Source organism: Anabrus simplex, chromosome 2 (assembly GCF_040414725.1).
Source record: "Anabrus simplex isolate iqAnaSimp1 chromosome 2, ASM4041472v1, whole genome shotgun sequence".
Taxonomy (NCBI): domain Eukaryota; kingdom Metazoa; phylum Arthropoda; class Insecta; order Orthoptera; family Tettigoniidae; genus Anabrus; species Anabrus simplex.
In genome coordinates, this window is record NC_090266.1 from 774140143 (window position 1) to 774161438 (window position 21296).

A 21296-nucleotide genomic window follows, 5' to 3' on the forward strand; every position below is an offset into this window, starting at 1 on the left:
CTCAATAAAGAATAGTATGGACATAGATCGTCGAGCGGGGCAGAGCATATTCGTGCTTCTTTCTGTAAAACTATACGATTGTACCCTACTGTGATCAGATATATTAATAATATTATAATAATTTCATGTGACTATTTCTAGACGTATTCAGCTAACTTGTAAGGCAGACCCTCCGATTAGGGTGGGGCGGTATCTGCTATGTAAAACCGTATGTTATCGCCGAAAAGGATATTGTTATGGGTGACATGAGTATGATGTATGGATGATGGAGGCAGCATAAACACCCCAGCCCCTATGTCAATGGAATTAACCAATGATGGGATAAAATCCACGACTCAGTCGGGAATCGAACCTACGATCCTCTAAACTGAACGGTAGCACACCGTCTAGTCATCTATTAAGTCGATAATAATAATAATAATAATAATAATAATAATAATAATAATAATAATAATAATAATAATAATAATAATAATAATAATAATAATAATAATAATAATAATAATAATAATAATAATTTTCAATATCACAAGACCGTCGTATTCCTTATTTTCTTTCCCCTTTTTACTCTGCAAGAGATCGCACCTCTACCGCTTCAAGGGCAGCGTCTGCATGCGAGAGAGAATGGGTTAGGGGATACAACTGATGTTAATGACCAGTATCTCGCCCAGTAAGTGGCTATGCTGAACAGGGGCCTTGTAGAGGGGATGACATCACGTACACACAGCCACTGTGGCAATGGATTTAACTAATAACGGATAAAACCCCCAAGCCGGTCGTGATTTATTCATGTAGATATTTTTTGCTGTGTGCAGTCCCTCCGATGAGGTACACCCCTGCCCACGGTAACTAGACTAGACGGTAGGGGTCGCGCGCAGGCCGGCTTTGGCTGATGACGTCATCGGGTCTCCTCTGGCCGGCTAGCAGTGAACGCGACCCATTGTATTTGTGCGTTTCTGTTAATGATTTACTTGTTTTTATTTAACCATTTGCTTAATATTTTTCAATTTTGTCAAATGTAATTGCCGGTTGTTATGTGTAGATAATTGTGTTGTAATTTATTTGAGTATTTTTCAGAAGATTACAAGTAATATAATGACCCTGTGCTTAACGAACTATTCCAGTAGCTTTCTCAGTATTAAATTATCTTTCGCCTCGTAAATAAAGTATTTACGGTTCGGTTTTCGTATTTTCTATCCATCCAGTGATTTTAGAACAATTTTATACATAGATTCATTTCTAAAACTCGTTACTAAAATTAAAAAACATGACCAATCGCACGGGATGTTGTTTACCGTTGTTTTGGCGGATTGTTGGTGTTAAGTACTGTTGTAAACACCTAATATTATATTTATGTATAAGTAGCTATTTATAAATGTGTATTGGCCGATTGAATGCTGGTAAAAAGCCCCTGAAGAAACGTCAACCTCTTCCACCATATCAGGGGTCACTCTTTTTCTGAGGGAAAGAGGCTTCCACAGGCTTAGGCCATATAGACCTGTGGTACGGAGAAAACCCTCACAGTCAGAAAATGGGATCAAAAGTTCAATATTTAAAAGCACCTAAAAAGTACACCTAATTTTTATGATGGTGCTAAAACTGCATACATATTTACATTATATAGGTACCACACAAAATATTTACATCTAGACGTTATTTCGTTGTTTTACATTATTTAAAATCAGTCTATCCAACAACTTTCTTAACTTTTTTCACACTTTTCCTCTTTTCATTAGGAGTTCGTTTACACCTCTTGTAAGAATTCATGTGCCTAAGTTTGTTTATGTTTTTCATCCTTATGAAGGTTCTGGTTCTAACAAAACATGAAACAACAAAATCTTCAGGATATTTTTCTTAATTTTTTCATTTAACAATCTAAAGACTCCTGGACATTTCATAATGTAGTTTCCATGGAGGGCACTAAATTCATTTTCCATTTTAATAATAGAATTAATGCACTCATCCGTGGGTTTCATTCAGTACCCTCTCGAAGTGGTTTCTAGCCAATTCCTAGGGGAAGGAGAAATGTTCACGGTTTGGATCCCGTACATATTATCTTTCTGGGGGTACTTTTTCTTCACCCTATAAACTACATAGCCAGCAATCATTTCTAGTAGCTCGTTCTTCTCTCTAACTACTTCGACAGACACGTTTGCATTATTTTCATCTTGAAAATGTTCCAGAAGACCATTGACAGCTGAAGTGAAATCATCATCCTCATCCTCATCCTCAACATTACAATTTTTGTCGCAAGCTTCTCGATTTTGGTTGGACACTGCTTGGCAATGTTCGTCATTATCAAGTATGAAGTATTGAGGCACCTCATTTTGCCCAGACAAAACGTCTGCGCTCAGAGATTGGACACTTTTTTTTCATCTGGACAGTTTTTGCTGTTTATCACTTCACCTGCATTCCGGCTTAAAATCAATGATTTAATTCGCTGCGATACAATGGTAGGGAGAGGATGATCATAAAAGCGACCAAGTCCTCGGATCTGGTAAAAGTAGCTCTCAATTATGTCCTGGTTACATTTGGCCGCCATTACGTAAGTAAGTATAGCCTTCTTATATAGACCACGAAGGCTACTTATAGACATTAGAAAACCTTCTTGAAAAGGAAGGAGTTTGTTTTTGCCAATTATTCTCATGGTGAAAATTACAGTAATTCAAATAATTTGTCAAGAGCATGATTTTGTTGCTCTATACAATTCCCATAGGCACTTTTAAAGCTGTTTGTGCCACACACGTGGACACGGGAGTTTAGGACGTCAAATCCATTATTAATCGTGATTACAGTCTCTCCTACATAGCTGAGCTCTGGGAAGTTATGGCATATTTCTTTCCCCACAGTCAGTGATAACAGTTCAGCGGCTTACCATATATTTCGCTTCTCCGTTTCAGTCAAAAGCATATGCTTCATTGAAAGCTTGTGAGTATATTGTAGGTCTTCGCCCTCACTTTGCATTTCAATTAATTTTGTAAATGCTTCTTTTGTGAAACATTTCCCACTTTTCAGTTTATATCCTTCATCAAGAAGGTGATTCCGCAGTAATTTAAGTACATGAGGCACATCACAAAAAAACCATATGTTACGTTCTTTACTTGATGGGTTTTCCAGCGACGGTTTTTGCCACGAAATATTCAGATCTGTCGTACATTTCCTATTTGAAGGTCCCATGTCACATACAACTGCCCTAACTTTAAATCCGGTGCTTTCTACGACATGAATTACTTCTATTAACAGTTCTCTTGACATCGCTGTATCAAAGTTGTAGTAGATAGGTTGCATCCACTTTTGAACTAAACTTCTTATTACAATGACTTGGACATTTTCATGAGGTCCTCTAATCATTTATTCATTTTGATAAAAGCACAAGTCATTGTTAACCTCCATTTCATCAAAGCTGAGAACAGCATCTCTTTCAAAATTTGTAAAAAGACTTGATTGTGTTTTTAAGATATTAATGCTCAACTCAATGAATCCAGGAGAAATAGAAAACTGTCTTAGCAGTCGTTTGATTGTAACTTCGCTAGGAAGAGGGTAATTAATCACGTCTCTAACAAAACACAATGCTTTATATGATATAGACCGTAAGGTTACCGCCTTAGCAATGTCCTCAGATGACCAACTTGAGCATCTGCCTTTTACTAAAACTTGCTGTTGACTTTTAGAAAAAGTACCCTCAAAAACTTGAACATTATTTTTTCATTTTATTATCTCGGTATTAGCTGCACTAAGACGGTCCTGAAGATCCTTATTTTGCTGTTTTATGTCACAATTTTCTAGTCTAATTAACTCCAATTCTGCAGTCAGTTCAGCAATTTTCTCATTACAGAAACACTGATGTTTACTTCTGTCATCTAATTCCTTCCTCAAGATTGCATTATTAACACGTTGAGTGCCAGACCGAATTTAATAGGATTGCCGTCTAGTGCCGTGAGCTAATAACATCGAGTTACTCCCTGGTGCCAAAACGTTCGCAGCTTAACCAAGCAAATGATCGCTGAAATTAGGATGCATTTATGATATATTACGTTAACTTATTATGTATATTAGGTAAAATAATGCGACCCCATATGGGGTCGTATTGGTCATTACGAATTGTACACGTACACGCGCCCCCATATGGGGTCGTACTTATACAGTAGTTACTGTCCCGACGCTCGGTCATACTTACATTTTCCTCTGCAGGGACGCGTTATATGCTGTTGATTTTGATTGATTGGAGCCGTAAAAACGTACGATCCCCGATTTTAGGTCAGGAAATATTTGTAAATGACGATCTTCTGATTTTGATGATGATGATGATGCTTGTTGTTTTAAGGGGCCTAACATCAAAGGTCATCGGCCCCTAATGGTACGAAATGAAAGAACAAAAATTGCAAAGGCATCCACTGACCAAAATAAAAATAAAATATGGCATGAAGAATGAATGGATGGACACGAACTCAACAAAACACAAAACAAACAAACAAAAACCAGTGGATCGGACTCAATACAGATCGAAAATAACATTGTTACCGACCAAGGAACCACTTACAAAGCACAATGATGCTTGGTGTCTAAAGGGGGTGAAAAATCCAAGTCTAAGGCCCCACAGAATGGTACATGTCGCGAGTAAAATAGAACCATGGTATGTGTTATGTTGGGATATTAATCAGAAGTAGCGAAGACTCACGGTGTTCCACAAAAGATGGTACTACTCACAAGTATTGCAATACGTACAAGTAACGCAGACCTATGGTGTGTCTCACACAATGGCCCAACTCGGAGTCAACGCAAACCGAGAAGGTTCCCCACCTAGGTGTACTAAACACGGGCGCCGGTATTCCCGTGGTGTTCCTCACATAGTGGGTACTAATCACAGGCAACGCAGACCCACAGTGCTGCTCATATAGTGGTACAACTCACAGGCTACGCCCAGACCCGCGGTGTTGCACACATAGGTACGACGCACGGGTACTGGAATCCACCAGGCCAGGCTTTTACTGCTACTAATCACAAACCTATTTCGTACGGAATTTAGTGGTACTACTCGCAAGTACAGGCAACCTATGGTGTTCCCCGCGTGGTGGTACGATTCAAAATTAGTTTCATGGTTCTAATTCAGTCAGCCCTTGGTCGCCCCTTTTAGTCGCCTCTTACGACAGGCAGGGGATACCGCGGGTGTATTCTGCATGTGCGTCCCCCACCCGCAGGGGGTAGTGTGTTTGGTCCGCGAGAGGTATTTTATTTCCCTCAAGTCCGCCGCCAAGCCGGTTAGGACCCCCCTATCCGCCACCTGGGACGCGCCACGTGGGAGTGCACCTCTCCCCCTGCTACGCAGCAGGTTCGTGGTCTTCTGATTTTAGGTTAGGAAATTTTCGTATAAGATGTAGTTACATAATGTAGTGGAAATCAAGTGAATTTGGTAAATTAGGATGTAACAGAACGATATTGTAAGAAGAATTAGTAGTTACGGAATATTGAATAAGTACCGTATATTTGTTTGTATAACTTTTAATTTGAGTAAGAGAACCTAGCAGCCATTATCGTGCAACATGGGAAACCAGTGAATATATCGTTGAATACCGTCATAATTGTTGCAACAGCTAGCTTGGAAACCTGGAGTACAGCGATGTTGTGTATGCTGAAGACTGTAATTCATCAATGTGAATGAACGTGCGAAATCGCTATTTGCTCTACACTGGCTTCAAAATCACTGTAACTATATACTTCGTCTATATCATCATTGTTCGACTTGTTCGATATATCGTCCAGACTATCTGCACTAAGTCTTTTACTGCTCGATTTACTCGTAACGACTTAAAAAGAAAAGGAAACTCAGAGCACTGCACACTTACATAAAAAATTCGTGCGCGGGATAGACAATCACTTTGTCACCCTACAAAGCACTCTTTCTGTATCCATATGGGGTCGCGCCAAAACAGGAATTGAGGAATGGAAGGTGGATTACGCACGTACATAAATAGACGACCAGAAGATGGCAGGAAGAGACTTTATACATCTTCGAAACACATACTTACTGCGTAACCAAATGGGTTCGCACCGTCCTCGAATTAGAGCGAACGTACGACCCCATATGGGGACGTGAAGTTCAAAAACTTGACTACTCTCACGTACCCATATGGGGTCGCATGGCACTCAACGTGTTAATATGTTTTGCTTCAAGTGGCGCCTGCGATTGTAAAATTTGCCGTATCTCCTTACGATGATTTCGCTTTTGTGCCCTTATTTCACGATCTTTACAGGACTGACTCGCTAAATTATTACTACTCAGTGGTAAATTTAAATGTGGTACTGCGTCAGTCCTTAAATTACGTTTAATTGGAAGGTTTAACAAATCACCCTTCAAGTCCCTTCTGTAGTCCGAATTGTCGAAGTGTACAGAGCATACACGAGCATTCTCAATAGTAAAGGAGTCAGCCCGTTTACAGGCACTAATCCACTTTAATTTAATGTCACTGTTCTTTGGAAAACGATGAAATTTAATGTATAAATCCTTCTGGTGTCTATCGTGGTTAGAGCAACCGGCGACAGCACACACCATGGCACAGCACAGCACAGCACAGCACAGCACAGCACAGCACAGCACAGCACAGCACAGCACAGCACAGAAAAATTAAATTCTTACTCTGTTGACAAGGCAAACACCATCACTAGACTAATAGCACTCTGCTTCGCTTAGCGAACAAGGGTGCCTTGTGACGTCAGGAGGCGTGGCTTGCTATTGCGCACCCAACTGATGACCCCTACCGTCTAGTCTAGTAACCGTGCCCCTGCCTACATTCCACTGTATAGGGAGCAGCTTATCAGCGTGAATAATGCTAGCAGGCAGTAGCTTGAAAGTCAGTTTCATCTGTACAGCCGTGTGTGTGTGCACGTGTGTGCATCATTTAGTAATTCAATGATTATTTTCTTTTAAAAATTATCATTTACGATGATCGACAACCGCAGTGAACAAACTTAATACCTCTGTAATACTCTTCCATCCGGCGCGCACAACGGTGTTTTAAAAATGATGATGATAGTTTGAACTTTGAACAATGCGAATATATATAACAGCATGCGAACGATACTCCCTCCTCTTTCATCAAGCGGAGATTTATATATTCATATTAAAAGTAAAATTAATTATAATATTATATTTTATGATTTTTCTTTTCTCAGAAAATTATCATTATCAACATCATCATCATCAACAACAGTGAATTTATCTGCCGACCAGTGTCAACTGCAAATCTTGTGACTTGATTTCTGCATTTATCTGAAAAGTAAGCTAATCATTAATTGTGTATACATATTACATACTATTATTACTATTTATTATGTTTTTGTTTTATTTTAGATGAAAAGATGGCAGATATTATCAAAGTCACAACGCTGTACGAGAACGCCAACAACATTATTACTGAATCTGCCGTCCAGTCTCATCCTTGAAATATTGTGACTTGATTTGATAGATCTGTAACCTCATCACAGGAGTCGGTTCACACATCTTCATTATCATTTTAAAGTATGTATTAATCTTTCTTTAAGCACACGTTTTTGTTATTTCAACTGGTTAATAATAGTAAATGTTCCTTTTAGAATGGACCCAATTAACAATCTCGGTCTTTTCGCAGGAAAACTGACACAAAGTCTTTCCGAATTTCCTGTAGACCAACAATTTAGTGTTATTTCGCTTCAAAGAATATCTACAAGATTTGGTGAGAGAATTTATGTACATGTGAGGATTTTAAAGTGTTTTTACCAAATAGAATTAATACACTTTCCGATACCGAACTTAAAAATATAAACCAACGAACAGTTTCAATGACATATCAATGTTTATAAAACAATACATGCATTGTTAGCTTTAACAATATGTAATATTTTAAAATAACATGTAACCCACATCACATACATAGCATGATTTGAGTATGACTTAATTGCAATATTGCATAGGTATTTTAACTTCTTATTAAATAAGAGAAATATTTTTATGTCATGGCTTCTAATAGGGAAACTACTATTACATATTTTTCAACACGTATAACAAGTGGTATTATAAAAAATTCAATAGATATTTTAGATCCAAATTCGTTTTTAATATCATGCTATGATGCGTTCAAAGAAAAAGTATCTTCCTTGCTATCTACACATTCTGCAATTAAGCTGAATACAGCATTAGCATGTTACTTTATTCTTTTTAAAGATAATGATGAAATTCATGAAGCCTTTTATATAACATCGAAAATGACAAACCTGTTTTGCTCTGATAATATTTCAGAATGGTTTCGTGAATACATTGCAGATGAATTGCTTACAAAATTTCAAGAGTTTGAAGAGGGTGCAAGCAGTAAAGCACTACAAATTATCTCACATCTTCAGCTTAATATCTGTAAGTTTGATCCATTAAATTCAGGAAGGCAATATATCCCACTTCCAAAATCCATTGCAGATAAAAAAGCTGATATAAATATTCAGAATAATGATGGCTGATACTTTTTATGGTGTGTTGCAATGACACTAAAGCCAGTAACATATAATCCTTCTAGAACTTCACAGTATAAAGACATGTTCACTGAGTTGCAACATACGTTAAATCTTGACGATGTTACTTTCCCAATGGACATAACAAACATTTACAAATTTGAGAAGAACAGTCCTGATTTTTCATTTGTTTGTGTACGGTATGAAGGAAGAGAGTATTGTAGGGCCGCTTTATAGAGCTACTTCACCTAAACATCATCATATCCATCTTTTGTGTATTTATGATGAAAACACAAGCCACTAATGTCTTATAACAAACCCTTCACGTTTGTTAAGCTCACAACATTCATCACTCGAAACAAAGAAGTTTATATGTGAGAGATGCTTGCAATACTTTTCATCAGAAAGAGTTTTAGCTACTCGGTTAGTTGATTGTACAACACACCCAGCCGTAAAGCTTATTCTTGCTAATTGTGATAATGCAGAAATGAAATCTGACAATTATTATCGTCAGGAATCTGTTCCGTTTACTGTTTATGCAGATTTCGAATGTTTTACAGCACCTTTTCATCGCTGCCAACCAGATTTGTCTGAACCATATACTGATTACATACAGAAATATATACCTTTTTTCTGTTTCATATAATGTTGTTTGTTCATACGATCCATCTTTATCGTTTTTAAGATGTGTCGTGGAGAAAACTGTACTGCATGGCTGTTAAATAAATTACAAGAGTTAGAATATCACGTTAATTTACTCATATCATATCCAGTTCCAATTCAGTTGACATTTGATGATATGAGTATGCATGATGAAACAGATGAATGTCATATCTGTAAACAGCCTATTACATTCTCGGAAATTAAAGTTAGAGATCACTGTCACTTTACAGGAAAGTATCGTGAACCTGCACATCAATCATGTAACATTTTATATCGTGTTCCTAAATTTATTCCTTGCTTTTTCATAACTTGTCAGGCTTCGACTCGCATTTTATCGTTCGTGAGTTTGCACGATTAAAATGCACAAAGATCTATGTAATTGCTCAAAATAATGAGCGTTTCATATCATTCAGTCACCGTGTAGGTGATATTAGCATTCGCTTTTTAGACTAATATAAATGTATTCACTTTTCTCTTCATACGCTTGTAAATGGACTTTCAAGCGAGGACTTAAAATACATATATGAGTATTTTCCAGATCCTGAGAAATTTAAACTTTGTATTAGGAAAGGTATTCTGTCATATGACTATATTAAAAGCTTTGAAACGTTAGAAGAAACAAAATTACCTCCACAGTCTGCATTTTCAAGTGTTTTAAATGAAAACAGTACATCATCACAAAACACAACATCATATGAAAAGGATACAATATCATTTTCAGATGCAGACGACATGCATGCATGTAATGTGTGGTCTACATTTAATATACAATATGTGAATATGCTGATTTGTATTTAAAAGCAGACACACTTTAATTTTGTGATTTGTTTGAAAAGTTCCGTAAAATGTGTTTGACTATTTATGGATTAGACCCTTGTTATTACTACACGTCTCCTGGTCTTTCGTGGGATGCAATGTTAAAATATAGAGGTGTGAGACTTGATCTTCTTACTGATGTTGACATGCTTTTGTTTTTTGAACGCGGAATTCGCGGTGGACTTGTTTCGCTTGTTAACAGACATGCAACTGCAAATAATCCATACCTCAAAAATTATGATTCAGAGAAAGGAAATTCTTATCTTATGTATTTTGATGTTAATAATCTCTACAGAAGGGAAGGGCATCTTGCAGTAAAACTGGACTCTGTGAACAAAATGACGTCTGTGAGGGGGAAGGCAATCTACCCGTAAAACTGCGCCAGATGAGGAAGAGGGAAGGTCATCTGACCCTAGAACTGGGCCCTGTGAGATTAGGGCCCTTCAAAATGGCAACTGTGAGGAAGGAAGGGTATCTGACCGTAAAACTGGGCCCTGTGAGGATAGGCCTCTCCAGAATGGCGTCTGTGAGGGGAAGAGCATCTATCGGTAAAACTAAGCCAAATGAGGAGGAGGGAAGTGTATTGGACCGTAAAACTAGGCCCTCCGATGAGGTAGACGGAAGGGCATGTGACCACTAAACTGCACTCTGTGAGGTTAGGCCCCTCCAAAATTGGGTCTGTGAAGTTAGGCTTGCTCTCGTACGCAATATCCGCAAACCACCATTGTCCTACTATTCAACTAGGGGTCAATGACCTCGGATCAGAACCCCTTTTCCATACTACTAGGGGTCAACGACCTCGTGGGAAAAATGCTGACTCAACATCCATTGTTTTGGAACCGGTGTTGACCATACTACTCTCTAGACGATCCCGTCCACTGACCATAGCCCGACTTCAGCGCTTTCCTTTTCACATGGTCGACATGTCAGCGACATCGTGACGACAAGTTCCCGCTGGCAGTTATAATGATGTCGATATGGCCTTCTTCCTCATAAAGTTACCTGTCCTTGAAATAATTGGTGCAATTTCCTGTAGTAGCTCTATGAAATAATTTTTAGACATTCTGAAGAACTGGTAAAATTTATCCGGATGATTTCAAAGTTCGTGATATAAAGAATGAAACTGCCCAAACTGTAGTCGGACTTCTATAGTTGGATAATTGGATGTAACGGCATTCTTCGCGTTTCTCTCCTTTTTCTGCGTCATCGCATGAGCAGAAATAGTACATCCCTCTTTTCAGAACTCATAATGTGAATGACTGAAGTTCCACTTGCCGAACGAAATTACTCCAAACGCGGTGAAGCCGGCTGAACCACATTTTCACGCTAGTCTAGCCACAACATGTGGCCATACAGAATTACAGTAGAGGTCGGGCCGGCGACAAAGAAGCGTAATGTTGTAGTCGACATCGATGACAGGAAAGCGCTCGTGTGTAATGTCCCCTCGAGTCCCGTAGCTACAGGCTGAGAGCATACATTCATTCACTCCTTCAATCAATCATTCTTTCAATAATGAACGCTCCCTACCCACTTGGTGGTTATCCGTTTTTATTCATTCATGCGTATATGCATTCATTCATTCATTCATTCATTCATTCATTCATTCATAATGTCTGTTGTAATTAGAGGATAACTATTTACAGACTTGTGTCATGCATAAATATAGTTTGCATAAATACGGATTTCACAGTTAATTCAATATTAACAAACTGTTAAAACATCGGAGTTGCATACAGACTTTGAAATGCTTCGGTAGCCGGCGGCTATCTAAGGTTTTCAGTGTTTTTACTCTACTCTACAGTTTTACTGCCATACCTCTTCACAGTCTGTGTACAAGGGGAAAGGGGTATGTTAAGACACGGCTACTATCGACCACATGAATACACATACCTCCGCAAAGAATGGAAGGTTGAAATAACACCCCCTCCTCCTTTAACTGAATGGGGCATAGGGTCAAGTCTTGTAATACAACCAGTCTTGCAAAACGGCCAGAAAGTATGTTTCAAATCATCCGAATAGCCTAGTTGACGACTGAAATGGTAGTGGATTGAAAAATCATCGCCATATTTTTTTACGTGTGTTGAGTTTTATGTTAGTAATCTCCACCTGCTTTTGGGTACCTTTATAAGGGAATATAACACAGCCCATATTGAATAGCAAATTTGACAACGTTATTTTCTCTTTTAGAGCGCGAGGAACATAATTAATTACGTCACTACCATGCTTATATTAGAAAAGACGGACAGTGTTAGTGCAATAATGGCCTTTAAGGGTAGCGAATGTGTTTCCGTTTGTTAGGTTGGTGCTACAACTATGAACTAGCTGATGAACTATTTGGAAGCGTATAATCTTTTAATACGGCCATCTTAATAGCTGTTTTACAAGGCCCATTCCAATTTGCATTTACTTGCAAATAAGGTGATATTTTACATGCAGTTTAACATTTATTTTGTTAAATAGCATTTAAAAAATTGTATTCCTCTATTCTTGCTCTTATTTCATAGGCTAATATAGACATATTTCCTTACCATGTTGAAATGCACTGCAAAATTCTAAAATTGTACAAACACATGTTGGAGGAAGTAAGATAAGTTGCTGCTTGATAACTGCAGACGCCTAAAATGAGAGTCAATACAACGCAGCGCCAGAGCTGGGATATAGAAAGAAGGTGGAAAACAGGAGATACTGTAATATCCGGTCAACTGAATCCTTCAGAAACGTTGAATTCCTATGATATTACTCGGACTACGCTACGTAGACAGTGGACTGTGTCCTCCGTCTTCTACACCAAGGAAAAAGAATACATGCAATAGTTTTGTTGCATTGATGGCTAGAGAACGACGACTTCTATACGAGGAGGGAAGCAAAATTAAACCGCTCCGAAAACATAAACGTGCATTGTGATATAGTGATTTTGTGTGCGAAAACTGATCATAAGCAACATTTTTATTTGTGGCCATATTACTATACTGTCCTCTAAAACGGCTTACAGCGTGTTTTTTCACAAGGATAACAAAGAAAATACAATGGGTTGACATATTTATCTTCGCTCTGCAGTTGTATGTATGCGTTACGCTTCTACGTTACACTGCTCTAAAAGTGTAAGGCTGTAGAGGGCGTTAATGAGGACTGTATGGATTTCCTTTCCTGAAATGAATATTTCTGGCCACTAGTTACTAATGATCGTGAGTATACAAGCAACGCCAGAGGAGCAAATCAAGCTCTAACCTCTACCTTGACAGTGAACATCATTCGCATGCTAGTTTGACTGAGTCATTTTCACACACAGCAGGAAAGTGCAGGAGAACGCTGAACATTACGTCCTAAGAGGATTCCTCTTAAATAATAGACCCAAGTAAAAAAACGTATACTTACTTCTACATGAGTCACAAGAACACAATGTACATAGTAATGATGACTAGAATATTCCTTGTTTCTTAATGGAGTAAGATAAAAGAAGTTTCTAAGTTTTGACCATTAAGCATCAACAGGACCACTTCAATCGTGCTAAATTTAACATCAGCAACAACCTCATTTTATTACACCTACGTCTAACTCAGCTTCCAATTTTCAGTTCAACACAGGTATACTTACATTTGACATAGCGGTGGTGATTGTAATATTCTGCAGATTCTTTCTGCGATGATAGAAGGTCTCACTCGTCTGAAGAAGGCCATCGTATGGATTCCAGTTTCCCCAAGGTTTAACGATCAATGGGCGATTATTGGCTACATGGTAAACTTCACTCAGATTTGCGTTTCCATCCTCTGCACGCACCAGTAATACCTCGCAGTTTACTGGTATGAAGACATCCCTGAGCCATTCTTCCACTTCAGTAGAGTAGTCCACCAAGAATATCCATCGTAGTTTGGATACAGTCCGATTTCGAGATAACTGCAATGGAACAATTTTAGAACACACGTCACATAAAATCATATTAATACACAGTTCAAAAAATTAAAGGAACATGTTTTTGAACGTATGCCATGCTCCACAAAACAATACCTCACACCCAAGTATATTACCAATTAAACCTTTATTCTTTACCGTTGAAGTATAAAACAACATGGATGGATTCGCGTTCATTTCCAGAATACAAACGGAAATGTCCAAATAGGGGCGAAAACAAAGTGATAGCAGTCCTCCACGGTGGAAACTTGATCACAGTTGGAGAGCTTCAGTATGGTGTATATCTCCACGAGCATTTATCACAGCTTGGCACCTACGTAGCATGCTCCGTATAAGTCAACGGAGGTCACGTTGCGGTATCAGGTCTCATCTTCAACGAGAGCCTGTTCGAGGTCTTGGAGAGTCTGTAGTGGAACAGGACTCCCACGAACACTTCTGTCAATCCTATCCCACACATGCTCGATGGGATTAAGGTCGGGACTTACTGCCGGCCATTCCATCTCTTGATTGTCCAGTTCTCGCAAGACACCTCTACTGATGTACGCTACATGAGCCCTGGCATTGTCATGCATGAGTACAAATTCAGGGCCAACACCATATGCAGCAACCAACACATGCTGTAGCAGTATCTGCTCGATGTATCCCACCGCGGTAAGATTATCACGGACGGCGACAAGATCCGTACGGCGATCAATACTGATGCCAACCCACATCATCACAGAACCTTGTCGGAATCGGTCGCCTTCCTGGACAACATTTGGCATGTACTGCTCACCACGGCATCTCCATACACGTTGACGTCCATCACGCTGTGTCAGGGGGAATCTGGACTAGTCTGTGAACAACAGAGGTCTCCATTGGCGAAGTTGCCAGTTGACGTGGGTACAGGCAAACAGAAGGCGAGCTGCGCGATGTTGCTGCGTTAAACGGGGCACTCAAACAGGACGTCTGGGTCGTAAGGACACTTCTCTTAACCTGTCCCTTACTGTCTGGCCAGACACCATGACTCCAGTGACCCTCCTGAGGTCTTGTTGCAGTCCTCTGGCAGTTGCTGAACGACGCCGCAACGGGCAATGGTAAGATATCGGTCATCCTGTGGGGTTGCCATGTGTCCACGACCTTGTCCAACCCTCCTTGTGAACTGGCCTGTCTCACTGTACCGATTCCACAAGCGTTGGATAACTGACGGAGAGACAGCAACACGACGAATAGTCCATCCTTCCTGGATCAAAGTGACGGTCCTTGCGACTTGAACTTCGTTAAGATGTCTCATAGAATGTGCTGGTTTACGTACAACGTGCTCAAATGACCGGCAGTACTCTGTGTATCTCACAACGACACTTGGACGCACCGTTTTTCACTTTGATTTGAGGGTCACCTGACATTTTAATGCATGGCTACGCCTACAGACGGAGTATAACTTCGATTTGACATACCCTGAGTAGTTACGGTTTCGAGGTATGCTGCATGACCATTGGAACCCCACCTACCAAATTAACGTTCACATACCTAACGTTACAAAACATGTTCCCCTAAGTTTTTTGAATGGTGTATTAAACAAAGTGTGAATAATTTTTCTTAGCGCCATTATGCCTCTTCACACCTTATAGTATAGGTAATATACAGTACCGCAGCAAGTAGAAACAGTTTGTTTCCTTTTATTTATTTATTTATTTATTTATTTATTTATTTATTTATTTATTTATTTATTTATTTATTTATTTATTTTTGCAATTTGCTTCACGTCGCATCGACACGGATAGGTCTTATGGCGACGATGGGATAGGAAATGCCTAGGAGTGGGAAGGAAGCGGCCGTGACCTTCATTAAGTTACAGTCCCAGCATTGGCCTGGGGTGAAAATGGTAAACCACGGGAAACCATCTTCAAGGCTGCCGACAGTGGGGCTCGAACCCACTATCTCCCTGATGCAAGCTCACACCTGTGCGCCCCTAACCGCATGGCAAACTCGCCCGGTATATAACCCTAGCTGGCGCCGTAAGGACACTTCTCTTTTCCCGGACCTGCACAGTTTATACGATGTCAATTGTAAGGATGAATAATATTAATTTTATTTGTTCTTTTGCGGTTTCGGAGACGCCGAGGTGCCGGAATTTAGTTTGTTTTACGTGCCAGAATATCTATCGACACGAGGCTGACGTATTTGAGCAATTTCAAACACCACCGGACTGGGCCAAGATCGAACCTGCCAAGTTGGTGTCAGAAGGCCAGCGCCTCAACAGTCTGAGCCACTCAGCCCGGCCCAAGGGTAAGAAATATAGGGAAAAATTGCAATTAAAACTGAAAAAAAAATACTTTAGAGAGTAATGTACGATTTATACGTCCCCTGGCCTAGAACAATATTTGATCCACAGATGGCAGCGAGTGCTTACTTGATTTTTCTCCACTCTGCAGCCTCTTGCTGCCTCGGTTAGTGGTTAGCTGTTGCTTGCTCTACGCACGAATTTAAAAATAACGCGTGATTTATACACCAGCGTAAGTCATAAATTATTTCAGTGATCCTTCTCGTCATGAGCAGTCAACAAGAGACGCAAAGTGGATCTGGTAATGGTATCTTAAAACGTGTATAACTGCATTTCTTCCTAGCTTTGTTTGAATGTACCGTACAGACGCAAACATTGTTTAATATGCAATCAAATAGTTGCTTTGATTAATAGGGGCAATTTAAAGCGGCATTTCAACAGTAAACATTCCAGTTACGACCAACAATTTCCACTTGGCAGTGATGCAATAAACCGGAACTTTGAATGGTTGAAAGGTTCGTTAAGACCCGGTCAACAATACATGAGACGAATTTTCACAGACGTCTTTAAATGTATCCTGGATTTTGGGAAAAATAAAAAGAAACGATCATTTCTCATCTTCGAAAGTGTAAAGAAGTGTCTTGTTGAGACAGTCAAGACGTTCTTTCCATGTGACGAGCAATAAATATTCGCAGGCTAGAATTGTTATAAATGGATATTCGTACTAAACTAAATCAGGGATGTTTCTGTGTACTCTCTGGCTCTAGACGAATGTTCAGACAGGACTGGTTGCGCTCACTGGTGTGCATGGCACCAACTTTCTCAGGGTAGGTTTTGGATCTCTCACGTAAAATATCTGATAACTCAGGAAACAACTTACTGAACAATACGGTTTTGGTAAATAATGCAGTTCAACTAATCGGAAGGCATTTTTCAGGCTATGGAATAATCATTTTCCGTCGATTCTCGAAGAGAATGACGTACCAAAGCAGGATTACAGATGGAAATGCAACAACTGCAGACGACAAAAGAAAGGGCAGGGAAAGTTGATGTGTCGTTTTGGCTCGATAAAGATTCATACCCTAACTTCTTTTTTTTTTTTTACAACTTGCTTTATGTCGTAACGACACAGATAGGTCTTATAGCGACGATGCGATGGGAAAGGCCTAGGAGTGGGAAGGAATCGGCTGTGGCCTTAATTAAGGTACAGCCCCAGCATTTGCCTAGTGTGAAAATGGGAAAGCACGGAAAACCATCTTCAGGGCTGCCGACAGTGGGGCTCGAACCCACTATCTCCCTGATGCAAGCTCACACCTGCGCGCCCCTAATCGCATGGCAAACTCGCCCGGTATGTAACCGTAGCTGGCGCCAATTTTCGAAATATATACTGACAATGCTTGGGACAACATATGTATTTGAATGTATGCTTAGCCTGATATGAATTTTGTGAAAAATATTTTCAGGACCGGAATTACTGATGAAGACTTCAGGTGTTGCTTAACCATTGCTGGACATTCGAGCATTCCAAATTATGAAAATATATTTGAAACAAGTTATGCCACCTCTCTCACTAATGAGGTTGGGTAAGTGGGAATGATAATGGAATTTAAAACATAATTGATCTGAAATGTTGTATGTTTGTGGATGTATTGTATGTAAACAATCCACGGGTTGAAGTTTTAAAAATGCATGGAAATACAGTGCTAATTGGTACTCATGTACACCGTGTTTAACGAATCACCATAAGCAAGACTAGCACCTGTCTTAATCAACCAAATATTTAGATCCCAGACCTCACTTTATTGCAATATTACTATCAATTCGGACCACAGAGAAAAATAACAGAAGACCACTGGTTTAGATCAATAGAATTGCTTGTAAAACAGTTCACGGGACTCGTTGCAAACAAGCCACACTAGTTTTCGGAATATGATGCGGCTTTGTTAACTTCGAGTGACATAAAGAGATCTTCGCAAAGCGTACCCAGGAACCATTATGAAAATGGAACATGAACTAGGCTTGGGTCACGTACATATCAGCTTGCATTCGGGAGACAGTGGGTTGGAACCCCGCTGTCGGTAGCCCTGAAGACGGTTTTCCGTGGGTTGACTGGAGAGTGGAATGGCGCTCTGTTGTCTTCAGTGGCGGTATAGTTTCTGTCTGTATGCAAGTGATAGACGTACACGTGTACGGCGTAGATCTGGTGATTCCAGAGTGCAGTCGCCCAAGAAACCCAGGTCCCAGCCCAGGCTTCATGGGGTGGGGGCCTTCAGTTACAACTCGTGGTCACAGTTGGTGTTTCTGCAGGGCAACCTAACCAGTGCCCGCTACATTGCAAAGGTTCTTGTACCAGTGGTACTGCCATTTCTTCGACAGGAAGGTGATGTGCTTTTTCAGCAGGACAATGCATGTCCAAATACAGCTGCTGCAACGCAACATGCTCTACATGGTGTACAACAACTGCCCTGGCCAGCAAGACCACCGGATCTCTCGCCAATTGAACATGATGAAGCGGGAACTTACGCGTTCTCCAGAGCCTGCAAGAACCATTGCCGAATTGCATCAAAAGGTAAAAGATGCTTGAGACATCTATCCCAGAATATCATTCGGCTAATTTATGGTCGTTTGCATGCGCGAATACAAGCCTGCATTGCCGTCAGAGGTGGGGGGGGGGGGTTTACACTGTGTATTGATGTGGACAGGTAAGTAATTTTGTTAAACTCCAATCATCAGCGAATCACCTAGAATTATATTTCAATGCTTGTCATGCATGTACAGCCTCCATAACACATGTCCAAAGCCTCAGTCAAAGATAAAGTTGGTAGATGCAGAGTGAGTCTTGACCCATAAGTGCCACAACTGGTCCGTGGTCCAACAGCTCTACACTTTGACCAGCCTACCGAGCAGGGGAGGAGTGGCCACGGCTCTACCGTGGCTCTACGCTTCTGCATTCGGGAGACGGGACAGGGCTGGATCTCACGGTTGGCCCCAACCGTCGGCTGTACTGAGAATGGTTTTCCGTGGTTTTCCATTTCCCTGCACTAAGGCGAATGCCGGGACAGTTTCTAGTATAGGCTACGGCCGCTAACACCCTCACCTTCTCCGTGCATCTCCTCCACCGTAAGAATTCTCACGGCCTGAGAGACGGCGTCACCGTCTAAGAGGCCGCCTCCTCTTCAGGGGAGGAAGGAAAATATTATAGTAGTAGTAGTAGTCAAAGATAATGTAGCACACAGATGGAGAAACTAAGTGCCCCTAGCCCCCTGTAGCATTATTTCTGGAAGTACAGATGTCAAAGATATTATGTACATAGTTAGGATTGCCAAGTTTTAGCATGATACCGAACTACAAGATGAATATTATGTGGCGAAAAAACTACACTATGCAGTGCAGGGTTAAATCATAACTGTTTTCGATTTCTGAGCTGCAAACACCTTCGTCAACTCGCCAATAATCCAGCTCAATGGCTAAACGGTTAGCGTCCTGGAAATTGGACCAAGGGGTCCCAGGTTTGATTCCTTGTTGGATCGGGGATTTTTAATTTCATTAGTTAATTCCTATAGCTCGGAGACTGGGTGTTTGTGCCGTCATCAGCATTATATTTCATCTCACAGACGCACAGATCACCTATACGCCGTCAAATCGAGGTCAAACATTCTTCTTCTTCTTCTTTCCGATGAGGGCTGCTAAGGACCACGTGCCAATTTCAATTCAGTTCTTCATACTTTGTTGTTTTCTCTTCCGTTCCTTCCAATATTCTTTCATCCTTTCACTATGCTCTTTCCTTCTGTCCTCGGACCACTTCGCACCAGGCTTCTTGTTCAATCATCCTTGGAATACTTCCATACTTACTACCCTCTTTCTAAAAATATCTCTGTCCATAGTTTTTTTTCTCTTATGCTATTTCTTTCTAAATCTTTCTTTACTTCTTGAATCCAGCTAGTTGTTGCCTTTTTGTCCCAAAGGTACTTGAAAATCCTTTTTGTTAATCTGGAATCATCCATTCTGTAAATATGCCCAAAAAATTGCAATCTCCTTTTTTTCTTATGGTTTCTGTTGTGTTTTCTATGTACTGTATATTTCATCATTATATCTTGATTTCCATACTTCTGTTGTTTTCACAGGGCCTAAGATTGTTCTCATGATTCTCCTTTCTAGTACCTCAAGTTTATCTAATCTATAGTTTAGTACCAGGCATTCACTTGCATATATGCATTCCGGTTTCACCACTGTAGTGTAGTGCCTCATTTTAACATTTTTAGATAGACACTTTTTGTTATAAAAATTCTTTGTGATATCACATGCCCTTTCCATCTTGTGTATCCTTTCTTTACTGCAGATTTGCCTAAACCATTTTCTTGAATTATTTCTCCCAGATATTTGAATTTCGTTACCCTTTCCACTAGACCAATATCTGTTGCCAAATATTTTGGAGCATTCTTGATGTTTGTAATAAATTTTGTTTTTTCTATGGAGATTCTCAAACCTGTCTTGTTGGCTATTTCCTCCAAGAGATGGATTTGTGTTGTTGCACTTGTTAGGTTTTCTGACAATATAGCGAAATCGTCTGCAAATGCTAGGCAATTTATTTCAATGTCTTTGTTTTTTCTCCCCAAAGTTGCCGGTAAAATGTTATGCTCCTTAAGCTTTACGTTCCAAATTCTTACAATTTTCTCTAGAACACAGTTGAATAGAAGGGGTGACAGACCGTCACCTTGCTGTACCCCTGTAAGTTATTTATTTTAATAGGTTTGGATATTTCACCCATAAATTTCACCTTTGAAATTGTGTCAGTAAGGGTTTCACGTATTAGATTTGCCTATTTAGTTTTCACTCCAAATTCATGAATTGTTCTATCTATGGTTTCTCTATCAACCGAGTCAAAGGCCTTTTTAAAATCTACAAAAGTCACAACAATGTCTTTTGAATTCAATATCCTACGGCGAATTATGGATTTTAAGTTAAATATTTGTTCTGAAAAAGATCTGCCTTTTCGAAATCCAGCTTGATATTCACCCAGTTGCTTGTCAAGTGATGTTTCTACTCTATCCAACAATATTTTTTAGAATACCTTGTATGCAATTTGCAGAAGAGAAATGCCTCTATAGTTATCAACCTTTTGTTTAGCCCCTTTTTATGCATTTAATGTATTAGAGCCACCTTCCATTCT